Source organism: Perca fluviatilis, chromosome 10 (genome assembly GCF_010015445.1).
Source record: "Perca fluviatilis chromosome 10, GENO_Pfluv_1.0, whole genome shotgun sequence".
In the NCBI taxonomy this organism is placed as follows: domain Eukaryota; kingdom Metazoa; phylum Chordata; class Actinopteri; order Perciformes; family Percidae; genus Perca; species Perca fluviatilis.
This window is the reverse complement of record NC_053121.1, coordinates 32,103,718-32,124,779: the sequence shown is the minus strand read 5'-3', so window position 1 is coordinate 32,124,779 and position 21,062 is coordinate 32,103,718. Positions and strand designations below refer to the sequence as shown.

The 21,062-nt window shown below is 42.1% G+C and overlaps 1 protein-coding gene across 1 annotated transcript in view; it reads right to left on the bottom strand.

Moving 5' to 3' along the window:
* Positions 1-21,062, bottom strand: part of spata5 (spermatogenesis associated 5) — a 123,230-nt gene that overhangs the window by 23,633 nt on the left and 78,535 nt on the right. The window lies entirely within an intron of this gene.

Sequence of the window (21,062 nt, the reverse complement as noted above, 5' to 3'; positions counted from 1 at the left end):
ACAGAAAAAACAAACAACTGGAACTGACAGTTTCATTTTTGTTCTTCCCCCAAGACTCGGTGAGGCCTGGTTGTAAAGACAGTGGAGTCCCTGGCTTTGGGCCAGACAGGCCACAGCGGGGCTAAACCCCGGGCCGGCAAAGACGAGGCAGGAGACACACGCAGACGCAAGCCATGCAGGAGGTCACGTCAGGAGGGATCAGTGAAGGTTGGAGGGACTGGACCAGCAGCCTTTGAACTCTTGTTTGCATAGACATCACACTGCTATTCTTGCGTCTCTGCATGCACCATGTGTCTCCCAGGCCCGACAGCTTCCTCGTTTCTTTCATAAGCTTAGTTTCTGAACATTTATAGAATGTCCATGAGCAAAGCAGGACAATTTGCATTAGGTTGTAAATTATATTAAAAGGGTTTCATGAATCCAAGTACTGCTGAAATGATAACTTTGACAATTAGTACACATAATTAATAAATTCGTTATTTATCAAGCGAAAATGTTGCTTCTGAAATGTGAGGATTTACTGCTTTTTTTCCACTATCCTATACTTTTGTAAACCGAACCTCTTTGGATTTTAGACTGCTGGTCAGACAAAAAAAGTCATTAGGATGTCAACCTGGGCTCCGGGAAATTGTGAAGGGTAGTTGCTTAATTTATTAGTCTGAAAAGAACTGTGACAGTTGAAACAATAATGAAAAAGATAAACGAAAGATTGCTTTTTCAACTGCCGTTTCCAACGTCAAGAATAAACTTTGAACTTCAGCTTTAAAGCCAACGTGGACAAGAAGCCCTCGAAGGGCCTTAAAAAAATATGGAAATTTGAACATCCACAATGGACTTTGAGGGGTTATTCTTTTGTCACCTGCTATTTCCATAACCTTAGTGATAAAGACAAACATTGGGAGTTGCAGCCCTTTACTCAATATGACAGAAACCATTAAACGGTCTTTGCCATGTTAAATTTTAAGTCCATCTGCTTGCAAAGTGTGCCGGATGCGATTTTAAGAGTTTTGTTTTATGGTTTTCTTTATTTCCCCTCTGGATAACCAATTACCGTTTACTAAGGCGATGGACAGTTTTTCCGCCTTTTATCTGTTGCTTTTTGTGTTCCTGTGTATGTGTATGCAACATGAGCGGATGGAAACTAAAGACAAACATTAGTAGCTACCCTGAGGTAACCACAACAGAGCCATGGCTGACAAAGGAGCAATGGATCATGAGAGGAAATGTTGTGTTTTTCAGGTCTCTGGATTCTGGGTCTGGCTGTGGGTGACGAACCATCCACATAACGGAACGGATTGAGAGGAATAACGTCACTTTCATTTAAAGCGGGCAAAGGATGGCTGTTGGGGAGACCTGCTGGGAGATGGATGGATAGCAGGTTTGAGGGCTTTAAGGGCTTGAGACTTGGGGGACTTGATAAGATGCGTCTGGCAAAACAACTATAAAACAACACATGTGAGCGTTAGTTTGATGTCAAGGTTCTTCCCACAGATTAGTGTGTATTGTAGGTTTGTGTGTGTGTGTGTGTGCAGAAGGTGAGACACATGCAGTGTGGATTGCAGTCTTTGGTTGTGTGTCACAGCAGGTCGAGCCAGTCGCGTCAGTGCGTATTGCACTATGCAGAGGATGTGCCAGGGACACTTCCTGAGTTGCTCTCCCTGGAAGAATCTAGCGGCTGCATGCCAACACAAACCTGCTGACCCCCGGCTAAATAACTCAACACAGACAGACACGCCACTGCACAACAAACAAATGCAATGCAAATGCAATTCTGGTAAACACTCTTCGGCTTGGTCTTTTTCATTTCCGATCCATTTCTCCCAGTGCAAAGACGCCGTCTGCTACTTTATCAGCCGTTAATTCTCTCCACACACATAATGGAGAAGTGCCCGTGGCTTCCAGGCGCTCAGGCTCCAAGGGTTCCAAGGCGCTCCCAAAAAGCAGAGCCGACCCTCAGCTTTGAGACTGCTAAACTCATCTGACTGCCCTGGAGGGAAAGAAAGTTTTTTTTTTTTTTCTTTCCTCTCAGCAAGAGCAGGGGGCCCATCCATCACTTAACAAGATACACTTCCTGTTCTCAAGGGTCCAGGGGTGGGGGTAGGAGAAGAGGAGGAGGAGGAGGTAAGGGGGGGACCCCGAGAGACAAATACTTGGCTTGGCATGTCGGGCAAGCGTTGACGGGCTCTTTTCGTAACGGCATCATTGCACCTGAAGTCTTGGCTCGACTGGCAGAGGGCAAGAGAAGAAGGAGGGAGGGAAAGAGAAAAGAAAAGAGACGACAAAAACAGCCAGACCAAGAGACCCAGACGAGCCACTTGAAAGGACTAAAGGACCAAAACCCTACAAACAAACACAGATAAGTGGCATGGGAGACAGAAAACCACCATCAACAAAATGCAGTCGGATAAATTCTCTGTTTGTCTTACACGAGTCTGCGTGACGGATCGCATCCACCTTGTTGCACCACTGACACGTTATGCATCATTACACATGAGCCATTAGAAATTAGAAATGCCCCTAGGTAAGAAATACCAACTAGCTTTAAGTCAACATCGAAGCATTTATACACCACTAAATCTGGGCGAGTGTGCATTGTGGACTACCCTGCAATGCAAAATTAAGCCGAGCGCAATGGTGAGAAAGTTGTAAAAAACAAGTGGGGCCTACGCTGGATCAGTCAAGCTGATCAAAACACACAAAGAGAGAAAACAGAAAGAGAAGAGAGAGAGAGAAAAAAAAAAATCTCATCCGCTCTCTCTGCGGCAAGTTTCACTGCCGATAACAACAGTAATCATTCCAGGCATTGCAATCCTCCTCAAGAAGTGATTACCCCTTAATGACAGACGACTTCCTATCTGCGATGGCCGGTACCTCTCCCTAACCAGCGAGGAATGCTGGGAATCTTCTCCTTGGAGCATTTGTTGCTGAGCACATTCTTGGCCAGCTTCAATGTGACCTGCTCTGAGCTACGTCTACAAACTGTTTACAAACAGACGCCCCCGCAATTCAGGTGTCTTATTCTTAGCTGGAAGCTTAGACGCGGTGCGGCTAAATTAAGATCAGATCTGCCTTGTTGCTCACACTCCCTTTAGATGATATGAAAGGAAACACTGGGTCCATGACACTGAACATGATGAATAAGTTCTTCCCTGCACATCTGGTGAAGTCTCTCTTTTCTTCAAAAAATATTTTTGTTGGTGCCTTTTCCAACGTGCAGGATGATAGCAGGCCGTCTGGCTGAATAGGTGGCTTGTCTGAGGAGACGTGAGTTGACTATGTTCCCTGCCTGTGTTCCCTGCCTGAAGGCATTTGCTGTATGTGGTTTCCTAACCTGTCAGTCCACAATCCTCAGAGGCCTTGGTGAGTCATACTGACTCTGAGATGGGCCACCCCGGATTTATGCAGAACACACACACCAAACAAAAAATGCAGAGAGCACAATGGGAACCAAAAGCTCACAGAAAGGTCAGAGAGATCTACTTCTGGAGTTCAGATTTGGGAAAAGAAAGAATAAATGGCAGCAAATGTTGGTTATCATCAGGTTAAAAACAATCGTTTAGGTATTAAACTTATTCTGTCTACTTCAACAGCAGTCTACTGTGCTAATAAATCAGTGAAAGTGGCTGCTAAAATTAAAAAGGTTGCGCCTTTATGGATTTCCCATTCTCTTTAGGGAGAAGCTCAATTTCAAAGTCTTACGGTGTTGTCAGACTTGGTCCATACACTTCAATCCAGAGCCAGGTTTTGTTTCTTGCGTGGTTTGGGAGGGAATTTGTTTTCATAGATGAGAATCCTTCCAGACCTTGCATCGATTGTGCAACATGCATCCATGGCAAGACTGTGCGGCATCTATGGCACTTCTGTGAAATGTGCCATTTACTTTTGTCCTGCTACCACACTAAAAGCAACATAATGCAGTCATTCCTGGGTGTGTGGCCTGTATTAAGACAGCAAAACATTCAAGACAAGTGTTTTATACCTTGATCTGTACGTACAACTTCACGGCATTAACATCAGCCACCCATGAACTGAAGTTAGCGCAATGATTAGTCTAATGAGTGCATTTTCTTTGCTGAAACATACTGTTTTACAGAATCTGGTACATGAAGCTATAGGCGTTTGGTGTAAACTCCAGGAGCTTTTTAGAGGCAAATCCTTTTACCACATATTGAGGTGAGTAATTTTGGTTCCATCAATTAATCCCACATGTATTGATTTGTAGCTAAAGCAGATGTATACTATCTTCTGAAGAGTTCTGCACACATCTTTCTAAAAAGGATGACATAACTTTGTACGAGGCCTCACTGTATTCAGAGGGACACTGGACCTGCTTTATGTCAGTCCTGATTTTGATGTGGGAGTGGATCAGAGGAGGAACAGAGTGAGGAGAAAGAGAGAGTAAATCAGAGAGAGAGAGGGGAGGGGACAGCAGAGAGGGATGAGAATGACAGGGGGAGAGAGAGAGAGAGAGAGAGAGAGAGAGAGAAGAGAGAAGCAGAGTTGGCAACCAGTCAAAAACATGAGAGGCTTTCACTCTGGATTTTGCCCTTGAGTCAAACTTGCATCCGGCAGGCGAGGCCACCGTGTCCAAGAACCAAATAACTCTGGCGCTGTTAACCCCATACTGTCCCACTTACTCCGCACAGCCAGCAGGAAGTCAAGATTTGTAGTTTCAAAATGAGGTATAAACCATTTGAACAGGTGATATTTGTTCTTAGAAAACGAATACTATGGCATGGTAGAGCATTGCAAATTAGTTAATATTTTCCTACAAAATGCAGTGCACAAGAATTGCACAATGCCGGATTTCAAGTGAGTAAACGTATCTATAAACTGTGCTGGATGTTTGGGTGTAACATTTTCCTTTGTTTTATCTTCCAAAAAAATGTGGCTAATCGAGTGCTTTATTTAAAACCTGATCTGATCTTTTGACTGCTCGTACTTCTTGCCCTCGTCTTAGCGATGTCGCTGTGATCTCAGCAATTAACTTAGTGAGCACAGTGTTATTATGACTGATAGGAATGGTTCCGAAATTAAGATTTAATCTGTAATAAACTGGAATTTTTCTTTAACACATGCACAGTTTAGTGTTTGTTTTCGTCCTACAGCGTCATAAATTTATACATTTTCATTTTTAGCATGTGTGGCCCCAGCAGGAGTCACTCTAATCCTAGCAGAACCACAGAGGTGTGTGTGTGTGTGTGTGTGTGTGTGTGTGTGTGTGTGTGTGTGTGTGTGTCAGAGGGTGGGTGTTGCTGAGCATAAGGTCATTACAGAATTAGATGTCACACCTCTTTTACCTTTTATGGTGTGTATGTGTGCGTGTGTGTGTTGGAGGGTCACAATCATATGGAGACCAGGTGAAGAGGCTGAGATGAGGGGAGGGAGGGGGAGAAGAAGTAGCAGCAGCTGTGTTGCTCTCCTTTTGGGTCTGGGGTGGAGGGTGAAGTGGTGGTAGGGGGGAGGGGCGCTCACACCCCTACAGCTGCCCTGGGGGATGCAATAAAGTCCCTGAATCTGTCAAAACGACCCCAACTGGCTGGCCCTCACACCTCCACGAAAATAAAAATGGCCACTGCCAAAAAAGCAGCCTTATTTTGTTAGGAATAGGTGGACAGAGTGTGTGTATGTGTTGGAGTGGCGTCGCCCACCAGACAAAAAAAAGGTGAAGAAAAGCAGAGGAAATTAGACGGAGGCCATGTTGAAATGTCAACTCATTGGAGCCCAAAAGTAAAAAAAGCAGTAAAGTGGCTGCCATAAAATACATGTATGTTTGCTTTACAAAGAGGCGTTTCCTGTGAGCTGTCCGCAGTTCGCAGTTTAATTCTACGGGGCCTTGCGTTCGGTGTAAACTCGCCAGGTCTGGTTTCCATAATCTGCCCCAGAGCCTGTGGGCAACCTCCAAACTCCCCGGTCGAGTCGCTACCTCAGACAAATCGTCCTGTGACTGTCGTTTTTCCCAATAGTTACTCTGATTCTTTTTTAAATTGTTCCACCCATTACTCTGAGCTTTCAGTGCCACTATCACCCCCATTACGGTCTCCCCCTCTACAGCACTTGTGTTTTTGTTTGTACATACAAGTGTTTATGTCAAAGGGTGTGAGTCGGGGATGAAGGAGTGTAAAAGGATCTCTGAATTTCATCTACCAGGCACAGTCCAACAACAAGTTAAGCTAATTGGTGGTGTGTGTGTGTGTGTGTGTGTGTGTGTGTGTGTGTGTGTGTGTGTGTGTGTGTGTGTGTGTGTGTGTGTGTGTGTGGGTGTGTGAGGACTTGGAGGAATGATCTTGGTGTCTTGGTGACACCAGTATCATCAGTGAATCTGATATTGAGAGAGTAGTCTATATCCTTGACGTTCAAATTCCGGGATTGCTCGGGTGCCGCAGGAATTTTAAACTGTGATCGATTTGTGAGGACTATGGTTAACTGCTCCTCAGATCTCTGCAGGGTAAATCCAGACAGCTAGCTAGACTATCTGTCCAATCTGAGTTTTCTCTCACACGACTAAAACAACTTTTGAACGTACACGTTCCACCAAAACAAGTTCCTTCTAGGGCTGGGCGATATGGAAAAAAAAAATATCCCTGATTAAAAAAAAAAATCTGATTTAAGATTTAAATCGATTTTTTTCTCCCTCTACTTAAAATCAATCTGCAGATGACAAAGAAAATGTTCAAAACAAGTTTTATTTGGTTTTGACTCATATACACACGCACACACATGGGGCATGTATACCATTATGATTATTCATGCCAATTTTGTGGAAATATAAATTGGTTTGAGTTTTTTTTTTTTTGGGGCTATATATTCAACAACAACAAAACGGATGCGTGAGATAAAGCTGTTTTCACATATACAGGTAATTCACTTCTCGTTCCTCGCTAAAAGTTCAAATCATTTTAACGTTATTGCGCAACCTTCCCCTATTTTCACCTGTTGCTGAGTAACGTACGTTAACATCCCATGGTCTCTTGAATGTAGCATACCTGTAGCAAGCTCCTTCGTAGCGATAAAAACAAACGTCGAAGCGGAGCTCCGTGCTACACAGCGGCGATTGCAAGTTGTTTAAGCCGCTACAGACCTCTGTTACAGCTCGGTTGTATCAGCGGCATTTAGTAGATGTGTTGAGCCGCAAAAGAGTTCCTTAACACCGCCTCTGGTGCCCCGCATGGTGCTCCTTCAGGTCAGCTGGTGGTTCAGTTATCCGAGAATAGGTGACTCTCAGCTGGGGACAGTGCACCGCGAGCGGCCGGTCATTTCGGCGGAGATTACAGATAAGTAGCTAAGTAATGAAACGACTGGTTCAGAAAATAATTAATGTTAGTCCCTGTCGCTGCCATGTTGTTTGTGTATCTCTATGGCAACCGCGCGGGGGGAGGGATGAGCCCGTTCGGAGCTACTGGAGCCCAGAGGGGAGCGTCGGCGGATGTAAAGGAGAAAATCGATTTTTAATTTAAACAAATCCACGTTAACTACACATTCGAGTTAATCGATAAAATCGATTTATCGCCCAGCCCTAGTTCCTTCCCTAGGCTATTTTGCAACGGCTCCGTGCGGAGCTCAGCGCTGCCCATAGCGATCGTGATTGGTTTAAAGAAATGCCAATAAACCAGAGCACGTTTTTCTCCCATCCTGGAATGTTGTGTAGACTAGCCAGACCCTCCTCCGCAGCGCCTTGGAGGAAGGTCTGGCAAAGCTAGACTATTGAGTGAATAACTTAAAATCAGGGCCGCGACTAAGGAATATTTTTTGCATCGATAAATCCACCAAATAATTTCTCAATCAATAACCAATTAAGTCTATAAAACATCGGAATACTGAAAAAAAAAAAAAAAACTAAAAAACTTTAAAAAAAAAGGCCCATCACAAGTTCAGGAAGCCAAAAGTGGCATCGTCAAATTCATTTTTTTTTTCGACAAACATTCCAAAACCGAAAGGTGTTTAGTTAATTTAGAAATAAGAAAAATCCTAATTTTGAGAGGCTGGAACATAATTATTTTCCTGACAGTCGAGTAATCGTTGCAGCTCTATTCCAAATAAAGTATGAATTCTGATAGAGAGGTTAGAAACAACAATTCTGAGGCACATAATCACTAATAACCACTATTTCAGGTAGAGAAATACTGAACTATGCAACAAATTATAACTTAAAATGCGCTTATGCATACCGTAGAATCCAGATTGGCATTTTACAAAAGCCTCCAATCCCCTTCCTACACACACCCACCCACACACAGAGCCCCCACTTCCTCCCAGAGACAGACTGCAGGTGCCAGGCCCACCTCGGGGTCCCTGCCGGGCTCTCGTTAGGCCTGGTGCCATTCAGGCGGCTCCTAACATGCAATCCTAAGTGCTTTGTGTTTCTCTGACAGCCCTTGTCGTCCTCTTCATGTAGTGGTGGAAAAAAAAAGAAAGAAAAGAGGAGGACTTCAGGGATTATTGCTTTGAAGAATTTGACAAAGCCACAAGGCTGAGATTCACCTTGCACCTCTGGCCATTTTAAAGGACTATACCAGTGTTCTTGCATATTTTGCAACAGATTACCTATTTATAACATTATTGTCGTCCATTTACCAAAGCTAACAGTATATTACTTTGAAAACAGCCATGGGCTTTTTTTCATTTCTATATCGCCTTAAAATCCACTTTAAACTCGCTTGAGATAAGACAATCCTCAATTATGTCTACAATTATTGCATCTCTTATGTTAACAGTGCAGACTTTTTGAATCAGATACACAGTTTCACTGTGATACATTACCTCAAGCAAGTCGTTGCAAGTCACTTGTATACTGTGGTGAAATAAATGGAAACCGAAGACTGCCTGGTCGGTAGAAACAATTCTTCATCGACCAATATCTTAGCGTGTTTACAGGGAATCACCTTTTTTTTGCTATTTAAGAAACAACTGTACTGCATAGTTGTGACAGTGCTGAAGGCTGGACAGCCAAATATAGTTTGATGTCTGTAAATAAACTTCTCTTCACTGAGTGCGACCCCCCTCAGCCATTATTAACGTGTTTCCTAATTAGGGCTATCAATCGATTGAAATATTTAATCGCAATTAATCGCATGATTGTCCATAGATAACTCGTGATTAATCTCGATTAATCGCAAATTGATCGCACATCTTATATCTATTCTAAACTTCAAAAGGGATACTTTTCAAGTTTTTAATGCCAAAGTGGTATTTGAGACTCAACGTATACGTGGTAACTCAATTCTCATCGACAGTACATGCAAATACCTTTAGTCTTGTCGAGAGAACCATCTCAAAGGGATTTTTGTTTATCCATTTATTCTCAAGGAGGATTGTTTCATGAGCTACTTTTTAATGATCATTGATTTAGTTAAAAATTACGTAATAACAGAACTTTTATTTGTGATTCATGATCGGGTTTAACCTTGGAAGCTGTACAGGGTGCGGCCCTGCCTCTTCAGAGCGTACACCACATCCATGGCGATCACCTTCTTCCTCTTGGCATGCTCGGTGTTAGGTGACGGCATCACGGATCACGTTCTCCAGAACAACTTCAGCACACCGCGGGTGTACTCGTAGATCAGACCGCGGATGGCGTGGCGAGCCAGACGGCGGGTTTATTGATCCCCTGGATGTTATGACAGAGCACTTAATGGTTTCTGCTAGCCATCTACAACGTTACTGCTGCATCGCTTCCTGATTTCCCAAACTATGGAGCGGCCCGAAGCCCAAATCACAGAACACGCGTTTGCTAAGCGCACATCCAAAAGATTTTTGGTGTTAAAAGGAATTTGCGTTAACTCGTTATTATCGCGTTCATTTTGACAACCTTACTAATTACATATTTTTTCCAAAGTATGATGAAAAAAAAAAGGCCAAAAATGGAAGATAAAAAAAATGAATTACTCAAGGAATGCAGCACCCCTCCCAAATATGAGAGTGTCTTGGTTCAGTGTTGCAAAATATTTCAAACAGCAATACTTTTGCACCATTAAAATACATTTATTTTGCAGGCCAGCGTTGCATCACATATTTTAAAAGGCTGTAAGATGGTGGAATAAAAAAGGTTGACATACCTCTGATTAAGTAGTCTAAAACAGTTTAAGTATTGATTTTGTCTCTCTTGATTACAAAAGGGTACAGTTACAGCACTATATAACAAAATCAACAAGAGCATTATCACCTGTACTGCTGACATCTCCATCATCATTACGACTCGAGGCCCTGCTCAATGTCAGTGTAGGCCTTCAATAACCTGTGCGCATACACAAAGGCTTAATTTTAAGGAATGTGTGCAACACACACACACACACACACACACACACACACACACACACACACACACAAAAACACAGAGAGACTACACTCACATATGCTGCCACTCGCAGATACTTACTGAAGAGACAAACATAAACAGGCGCGTTGCTGAGTGACAGAGCCGACTCGACCGGATAAGTTTCCACTTCCGTGAAATCTAAACATTAGCTTGTTTACGCTCATCCTGAGCTGAGACTGGGCCAGGGTGAGAGACAGGAGTGTGTCTATACATGTAGGTGTGTGTGTGTGTGTGTGTGTGTGTGTGTGTGTGTCCAGAGAGAAAATAGCGGACGTGTTAATAGAGACACCCCAAGCTGGAGTAAGACATAGAGGGAAAAAGACAGAGAGAAGAGGGAGAGCATCTATCCCTCTTCTCTCTTTCTCACCTGCCCAGTCCCTCTATTATAATGTCCGCCAAGACACCTTTCATACTGTCAGCAGTGTATACTGTAGAGTCAGAAGTACTGATTACTTTACTGATCAATTAGTTGATAAACAGAAAATTGCTAACAATTGTTTTTATAAGCAATTAGTTTTTCAAGTAATTTGTCAAAGAAAAATATTGAACAATAGCTGGTTGTAGTTTTTTTTAATGTGACGATTCAGTGTTTTTCTGTTTCATACGTATAATAGTTCATTCAATATTTTTGGGTTTTGGACTGAAAAAAAGAGAGCATGTTTATATGTCTTTATAATAATTGAATAAAAATAATGGAGACATGGTTGAACTATTGTACATAACTAGTTTGTAGTTCTAGTAAGAACACTTTTATTTGCAAAAGACCAAAGCTTTAGACTAAAGTAAATGGAAGTCACATAAACACATGACACAGCTGTTGCCAGGGCAATAAAACCTGACATAGAGTCCAATGGACAGACAACTGATTGATCCTGAGCACCGCCTCTGTCCCCCAAAACACCTTTTCACTCTAATGTTCCTGCTACCGAGTGCCTACATTTACGCAATGCTACAATACACTTTTAAGACACTTTGAGGATGGCCCAAACATTCAAATCTAGTTACATTTTCTGGATGGATTAAGCTAACAACTTCAGTCTCTTCAGTGAGGACAACTACGTCTGTTCAAAGATGATACTGAAAAACTGTAAGTAATTAGCATTAGCTAACATAGTTAATAGCATGCCTTATTATTGGTATATGGCTAAACGTTACAGTTGTCACCATATTAATGACCCAAAGTTGTTGACGAAGAGGAAGTACAGCGGGCAGTAGATGACATACTTTGGCAGCCATATTGGAAGCTCTTGGACAACAGTAGTTGGCTTTAACAGACATGAACAATTCTTTGTTGATTAGGACCTAATTATTTCACCACTTATTAATATGACCAACTTTGTAGTACGCTTGTTGTCACCTAACTATCCCTGTCATGCTGTGAGCTAACTTAGCAGCAGATAGCAGCTGGCCACAAGGTAACATTAATATGGGTTGCTTAGCCCCATTAGCTTGTTTGCTGTGATGCAAACACAGCCAAAAGCCAGTTTGTTAACTCTGTGTTAACGGAGCTTACCCTTCCCAAGCTAGGCTACAAGCCATAATGCTTTAAAGAAGAGGTTAGCACCGATAGGAAGTCACAAGACAACTTTACTTTGAAAAATTTTGAAAAAAACTCTGTCAACAGGATCATGAGTTACACCAGCTGAAGGAACCCGTTCTGTTGAGTGGTGTTTATGCTTCTATGGCTGGTTTTCAAATCTTTCTATGACTTCTCTCTTTTCTGAGCTCTGACTCATACATCTTCAGGGATTATTAAGGTTTTATTTAGCTACTACATTTGGGGTGGAGAATAAACTGCTGAAAACTTGCATCCAGTGTAAATAGAAATATAGTTTAGTAACTTGGGAAAGCGCAATGTACAACTACCAAAAATTAATCAAAGTGATCTGACTCTAGCAACCTTGAATACAGTTCAACCGTATGTGCTTTTACGTCTTACTGCACTGCACACTAACAATAAGAGCTGCACGCTAAATGTAATCTACAACATCAGAGCAATTAGCCACCTACTGTAGGAGATAACAAGAAAGAGAAAGGGAGAGGGAGGGAGATAGAGGGAAAAAAATCCCCCACCCAGCATGTGAAAACCTGTGTCAGATTTCGCCACAGACAAGGTCACCCTCTCTTGGCCTCGCCTCAATGCCCTGGCTTGGTAACTGGATCCGGTGCAGGATGGCGACAAACCTGTTTTTGTCACAGCAGAGATGCCCACTTGGTTTACATGCCCATTGTGTTTACAACACCTCTAAATGTTTTCTTTCACCAAGAGCCTTTAATTTACCCGTGAAGCGATTCAAGTAGTTGTGTGTAACTATGCACAGCTGTGAACACCCCTGAACACACACGTGCATACCAAAAAAAAAAAAAAAAAAAAAGGTTTGTCCCAATTCCAGAGCCAAAGCATCATCATTGGTGTTATGCTGCACAGCCAAGTTAACACTTGGTATGTTTGTAATTGTGCTGCCTATGAAACTGCACAGTAATCCCTTCCAGCTGCCTCCCTCACTCACCCATCCACCCTCCTCTTCCTCTTCCTCTATCCCCTTTCAGAGAAACTGTAGCTGCAGCTCTGAGTATGTTTTCCATGTGCCCTGGTGGATTCATTCTGTTGACAGCGCCAAGCCTTTTATGCATCAGAAACACAGTATTCCCTTTCAGGTGGAGAGACGATGGAAGGGAGAAGGGGAGCTGGGTTGTGGATGGCGGCGTGGGTGGGGGAGAGCCAAGGACGGTCCCCGCAACAGACGTCAAATTTTAAAATCTTAGTCCTCATCTCTTCACAAAACAGAGAGTGAGAGACCGACAGTTCGAAGGGAGGGGATGAGGGATCAAGAGAAGTAGAAGGGGAGGCAGGGGAGGAGAAGGTAAGGAAGAAAAAACAACAACAACGGCACAAAGGAGTGCGTAATTAAGACAGGAAATGGGAGAAGAGAGGAGGGCTCTGGGGGCTTTCAGAAAGAGGCTGGCTGGGGTCACTTTTCCAGAGAGCGGAGGAGTGGGGCCGATACCCGAGCTGTCTGAATGGAAATCAGATAATCTGTTAACACAAGGCATGGCCCAGATCCTGCCTGCAGACTGACATGGATAGGCCAGTTCCTGTTCCAATCCGCTGCGGTGGCACAAAGTGTTGCCAAGGCAACCAGCTGTTCCAGCCAAACTTTGCCTCTCTCTCCGGGCCGGCGGCAAAAACGACAGGTGGGGCTGCGAGGCGGGTAGAAGCAGCACCGAGGCGCTTGTGAAAACACAAAGCTAGCTCAATGCTGAGACGACACAGGGGTAGGAACTCAACACCAGCCGCCATGCGGTTCTTCCAGTAAAAACTATTTGCTGACATGCTTTTCTTGGACAGGTGAAGCAGGGAGCGATAACACGTGAAAAAACTAAGTAACATAGATAGAGATAAAACAGTATTTATCTGTGATATACAGTGGTATATATGCAGAGCTTTACTTTTTCTTGACTAGGTTTTGATATATTTGCTTCTAACATTTCTACGGTCAGCCCTACACAGTAGTGGTGAATGGAATTTTGCTCACAGCACTGAAAAAACAACATCAACAACACAAATAATGTCCTTGTGTCTCTGAATACTCCACGGATCTCTTGCTGTCAAGCACACTGGAACTACTTACCACAAAAGAAATATGGAAAGTGTTCACAATATGTACTGTGGACGATAATACTATTCATATCAACAGACATGTTGAATTTTTTAATTGTCATTTTTCAAATGGCTCCATTGTATTGGGGTATTTATTTATTTTTTGTAATTTGGCTGAACGGACTCTTAAACAAGCGATTCAGTGTTGGTGCCAATACTGACCTTATTAAGTGGATCTGGTATTGGTCATAACAAGACCGCTGCTAATAAATACAGTATGTATATTATAAAAATGTATTGTTTCTGCCGCTAGTTACATTTATACAGTCACGGCGTGCTGCCAACTCAGTTTTTAGTGGCGCAGCAGTACTTGGCCTCATGTTAACTTACATAAAAATTATTTCAATGAGTAACAGTGAAATATTTTAAATGTGGAAAAAAAAGAGGGCACTGGCATCGGGTAGGTGCTCAGTATCAGTGAATAGCCTGTGTTAAGGTACTGGAATCAGTGTCGGGAGGAAAAAAAAAGTTGGATCGGTGCATTTCTTATATCTTTGACTACTCAAACCAATGAAAACTGCTGCTCTGATAAATGCAGGCTGCTACTGCTACTAACTAGCTGCATTATCACATCTGGGTAAGTGATCACATTTTTAACACGTCTTCTATGAATTCTAAGTCAAATACGTTCTACATTTACACAGCCTGAATCACTAAAAGCAGCTCCCTCAGCCAAATCCAACAGTCTCCCTTTTCCACACTTCCCCAAATAGTCGATTTTACTACTTTATGCTCATTTACATTTTTGTGTGCTTTGTCAGAGTATCATTTGCTGCTGCTCTAAAAAAGAGGCAAAACCGACTGATCTACCTGACAGGGGTGTTGGTCCCAATGAGGCGTTAGGATCAAACTCTCCCCACAGTGCCATAAAAGTGTTATTTACAATGGCCTGAACAACTTTATAGATTCCCCTGGAGGTGAACAGGAGGCCACAGCTCTAAATCAAGGCTGGTTAAAGGTTGCTATTTCACCCTTTTTCAATTTAAGCTGCGTTCATATTTTAAGAGTGGCGACCTAACAACAAGAAGGAACAAATCACACCGGCAATAAAATCCCACCACTTGACCCAGCATTGTTTCCCAGGCTACTCTTTGATTATCAAATATCTGAGCAAGAGGAGATGAGGGAGGAAAACAAATAAAAACGTAAAAAATACACCTCCTTCAGGACCTCCACCTCTGCTCCCACTTCAAGAGCAAGGCGGTGCGACATGCAGCGGCGTACCGCAGCTAAAACTTCCCCTTCCTCTTGAGGGGAAGCCATTTTATTGTGTTCCACTGAGATAATTGCCAATCCTTTAAATGAAAGGGTTTTCTCAGTGCTCTGGTAATTACTAGATACGCAGCAAGGGTCTGGTGAAGGAGGGGGGAGGTAGAGAAAAAAAAAAAAAAAAGAGAAGAAAACATGACAGGCAGGTATTAAAATTCAATGGGTGGGGCAGGAAGGAAGTCGAGAGAGGGATGTGTTGAAACAGAGAGAATGAGGGAGGGCTGGAGGGAGGCACGCTGTGCTGCTGTAGCCTCCGTTTGGGGTTGAGGAAGGACATGTTTATGGTCTGAGGGTTGGGCTTTTATTTTTTTTTTGATCCAGTAGAGCAATCCTGTGCCAAGTGCCAAAGACACATCTGCTCCTGGGCAATCCTTTGCCGTGGTAAGGTGATTTATGTGGTGATCGCTGACCTCTTTTCCTAAATCACTGGTCTTTTTTTAGGAACTTCCCCATCAGATTTGGAGCAGCTAAGCCGAGTTGAATAGTTCTTTCAGACAGCGCAAATTACATACTGTGCTTCCTACTCAGTGTGTTGAGGAATGTCTCTCAGTGATGATGGAGAGATTGAAAACCAAAGCAAACGTAACTGCACATGCAGTTATACACCTCAAAGGTTTCTCGATACACTGGCAAAGTTTCACAGCACAGCTCTGTGAATCACCTTAGGTAAACACACACAGGCCAATGGAATAATCGTGAGGTACCGTTGTTAGGATTACACACTTATTAACTATTGCTGCTTCAACGTTGGTTAAAAATAGCTAACGGCAAACTTTAGTGTCTAAATTGACATGGTAGCACAGATTAACAACAGATAAAGACATATAATACAAGTAAATTGGTTGTACAGCAATCCAAAAAAAGGAATGGGGAGCTTAAAGGTGTTGAAAAAGTGCTTCTGTTCGCATGCTTTTCCCTGTTGTGGCCTGTTTTCCAATGTGATGTTGTGCATTTTCTGAAAATGTAGTGTGACAAGCATCTTTCCCTCCAGAACAGATAGAAAACTGTGTAGGAAAATGCAACCATATCCGCAGACGACTGGACGATTCTGCAAAACCCTGGATTACAGTCAGTGCCAATGTTTGTATTTAATTTCTACAACATCTGCACAGGGGAACTACGGTTTGGTTAAGGTTAGGGCTTGTTATAGTTAAGAAGGGAGCTGTGAGGTAGGAACTTTTTTTTTTATAAATCCTCTATCCTCCTTTGTTACTCACTCTTACATTCCTTTTTCTCTTGGAGAGTACTTTTAAGGAATGTCTGGTTAACTAAACAGAACAGAGATGCAAGAAAAGAGTACAGATTGGAAGAAAAACAGTAGGGTTCATGTGAGGTTCTGTATTTGTCATTGGGTTTAGAACATGGCCCAAACAGCCCTTTTTTATCTCACTTGCAGTGATTGACAAATACAAAATGAAAAAAAAAAAACATTTAAAATATGTATGAAATACCGGCTACATCTCACGTCTGACTCCTCCCGTTTTAAACCACTTTGATAGGAACAATGCTGGATTACCAACAGGGAAAAGCGGGCAACTGTCCTAAGAGTTAGGGAACTTGCTTCACTACAGTACAATATCAAAAGAGGCAGGTCCCGTATTATAAGCTTATGGTGTGGCTGTGCCTTGAAGAGGGCAGCTCTATGAAGTGTACATCAGCTAAGTGTATATCAGTTATTGTGAGGGTCCCACAGTTGTCCCAGTTAATTTAGCTCTTACAGTGCAGTACAGTTGTCCTCTAGTGTTGACAGGTATGTCTGTCCATCTAGACCTATCAAATGATCTTTTTACATGCCATCAGGTATCATTTACACACTTTCCACTGTGGTCCCTGACCCTGGAGAATGGCCCTTCAGATGCCCAAAGAGGCCCCGAGCTTGTCAAAGGATTGCCTGTTGAGGGCCTGCTGGCCTGGTGGAAAAAGGTGTGCTCTTAGCTTGTTATGTGACACGGAGGGGATACAGGCCAGAGGAAGGTGAGGGGCGGAGCGTAGGGTGGAGGGTCAAGGCGCACAACAATGGCCCCTCTCAAGTCGGGAGGGCCCATCAGTTAAGTGTGTTTTCCTGCAATTTGAGAAAGTGGAATCTGGTGAAATTGGTGTCCTTTTGAGTTCCGATTGCATGAGTTATGTGATTGAGGGGGTTGCAGGTTGGGGGTGTGTATAAAGTGGCTGGTACTGCCATAATTGATACTTTCAGCTCTTCCGAAAGAGGAGTGAAACCCTCAGTAGTGCTGAACAGTGGCATTCCAGGTCAGACTGACTGTCTCCATGGCGACGGCCAGGGGGGAGGTCGAGCTCCACCATTTGTGGACGAGATTGGATGCTGGAAATGGATACAGAGTGACAGGTCAGCTCCACGGGCCACATAACACACTGCAGCCACGTCCTTCACTCGGGCAAAGAGATTCGATATGAGGGTTTATCCAGAGGGTCAAGGGCCATCACAGCATCACAGCCATGGATATACTGCCTATACCGAAAGCCAGCACAGTGGACAGTTAGTTAATCAATGCTGTAGTACTTGCAGTTGGTTGAGACAACTGATTCAGTCCAACTGAATTAAACATTCCTTATGTTTAATTATTCCAATTACTTAAAAAGAAATGGCTCCTAGGACCCTAATTCAGTGAAATTTAAATGTGAAGATTTGGTATTGTTACAGATTGGGAGAAAACATGGATCCAAGGAATCATCCATAAGAATTGAAATATTTTATGACAGAAGTTAGGTACTGAGTAAGGCTGGGTATATAGAGTTTCTGTATAGGATAAAGAATTCGAGAACTGATTACCAAAAGTTGGCGCAGAATGCCAAGTAAGATGTGTGCTCATTTACTTATTTTTTAATCAGATATTTACCGATTTAAAATATAATTTTGTAGGGGTGTAAAGATTCACCCATACGAATCGGTATCCGGTTGTATTATTACATATATGACTACATCGATACAAGGACCCCTGGATCGATCTAAATGGACCAAGATCTATATATATATATATACATATGTTCTAAGATGTTCAGTTCTATTAACATAAAAGTCCACTAGCTGCATGCTAATGCTCACAACAGTATTGTTCACATTTGTACTCTCGTAATACTGTATATGATTATTTGGAATGCTCACAATGGCTGTGTAACGTGGACCTATGTTTGAGTTACTGTCTCTTCATTTAATATGGAGCTAATGTGATTGTTATTTGGTTATAAGTGGCTAGCTAATTAAGTTGAAGTTATACTATTAGCATGTCCTAGCTTTGCTATTCCCTGGTCCCTTTTACAAAATATATATTTATTTAAAGGTAAAATGCTTCTTTTGTAGAATTGGCTTCTTTTAATTTATAATTGGAATGTGTTTACATTAAACAAATAGTAACTGTATCTATCAGACTGAATCATATCTCATCGAATTGCACTGAATCGATATAACATTGAATCGAATCGCACTGAATCATTCCACAATATAATGTATCGTTCCTGAACCGTATCGTAGCCCATGTATTTAGATACGTGTTGGATCGTCTTATAAGGGAGAAATGCAAACCCCTGTAATTTTGCAAAGCTAGACTGTATTTTATATGGGCAAAATTATTGTACAGGTCCTTAAGTTTAGACAACATTTAACAATTGAGAAGTTCTGCTTCTTTTGTTTATATTCCTCAAAGTAAGTTATAACAAAATTTTATATTTTTATATAACAAATTTTAGTACCAAAACCCAGCTACAGTATTATAACTAGAATTTAAAGAAAAGTTGTAAACTATGCCCAGCACATAAGGCAAATATTTAATGTCCTATGGACTACAGATGAACAAGATTACAGTTGTTCTAGCTGTACAATCGGGGAATTACAAAGTGTACTTTGTGTAGTAGTGTAGGAATATTGCAGCATGATGTATAGGTGCTTTGTAGGCTTATGTGGGTTGGGCACCCCAAACGCATGATGCCGACATAAAATCAAACAAACAAACAAACAGAGCTGACCCATCGACAGGAGGCATTTAGAGATCTCAAAGTAATAATTGCATTATACACAGTCCTATCTATTCAGTCAACTCAGCAACGCCCTGTTTGCAGAGACATATATCCTTCCTTTTACAAGGGGATATTATTTTACAGTCTCCTGACCTTGGGTACGCGAAGTGAAACACAACACCGCCCACCAGTCTATTTCTGTATTTGTCTTACAGTAAGCTGCCTGTAATTGAATCATGCTCTCCAGGACTACTAGACATGAATGGTGCTGCGGACACATTCAGACTTAGTCACAGTGGTTTAGAACAAGGCATAATCTTGCGGCTACTGTGTTTAGGTTGTGTGACTCCAATTATGTTTGTTTTTCCTTCACTTTGTTTTTATTAATTGAAACTTGGCTTTACATGAACAGTTAAGCTCTTCTGCATTGGAAATCAGGTGCTCCGTATTAAAACTTTGTCGTCAGATACTTCTGCACCTTATTCACGAATAAGCTCTTTGAATTTTGCCCTTTATACCCATAATCCTAAAAGAAAAACTATATACATAGACCAACACAGCAGTGTGTTGCATCTTTAAAAATAGCAAAGAAATAATACGGAGAAAGTGTTTTGGCACCAAGGTTAAATTTTCATGACTCACGTCTTGCGTATGCAATGTCTTTTGCTTGTATAACAGTGGAAGAAGAGAACCACCAAAAAGTAGGCTATCAAATGCCAAGAGCAAAGTTTTTCAGTTCATCTGTGCATCGAATAGATGCAAAAAAAAAAAGTTAATGAAAAGAGAAGAACTCGTCCATTTCTGTCACGTCTGCACTGTAAGAAATTCACAACCTAACCACACCTTTGGTTGTGTAACAACTCCAGATCTAGGTGATTCCCTTTGGCAATAAAACAACAACCCTCAGTTTCTAAAGATAGATAAACTGGTCTATTCGCATGCTGTCAACTGCTTAATCTCAGAAATAACAAACCACGAACTGAAAGTCATTGGCATTCAAACAACAAGCCTCTGCTACTTCACCTAAGGTCAGATTTGGAGCTACTAATTCACCTAAGTGTGTATTCAAAATAACTTTATGAAAAGACCAACTGTACTACACAGGCATGAAAAACGAAAGTGTTCATTCAGTAGGAATGATAGTAGGTTAATGGCAAATGAGATTAGACTTTATTATCTATACCTGAGGAAGTTATGGTAGTAGTTTGTCTTCTTGCCTATATGCACATTTCCATGACATTTGTTGGGGAAAAGTAACAACTGGTTCTAAATTTTAGTTGTGGAAAAAGAGGTTGGGCAATCAAGGTGAATATCAAAATGTGTTCAGCAAAAAGCAGAACCTTCACCAGTCAAGTAAGCTTTAGGCGCCGTTTTAGAGGCCCATGAGAACCCCCAATTTGGACAATACAGTCCCCCTATTACTGCAACTACCCAGCATTAGTGCTACAAGATTACACAAACAATTCCTCTTAAGGCTGGTGAGAACAGTGCTGCAGCAGTGCATCAATCACAAAAACTTCTTTGCTGGCTGCCATCTGCTTGCAATTTTGTGTAAAATCCATTCTAAGAGCAAAAGTCTTCTGAGATAAGCATCTTTCGGGCAAAACTTTCTCAGATGAGGGTCCCCGGTCTAATTTGTGTCCATTATCTACATGGATGTCCTCTGTAGTGTAGTTAAGAAGTTAAAAGTGATAAGCCTGTTTGGTAATAGCATTTACAGTAATACATAAAGTTTGAGATGATTTGACTTGGGGGGTCTTCATGTGAAGGACTGGAAAGCGGCGTTATCACGTAGTCAGTGTGCGTTCAGGTTTAGCAGGCTGTTGCAGTCTGGGTTGTGATTAG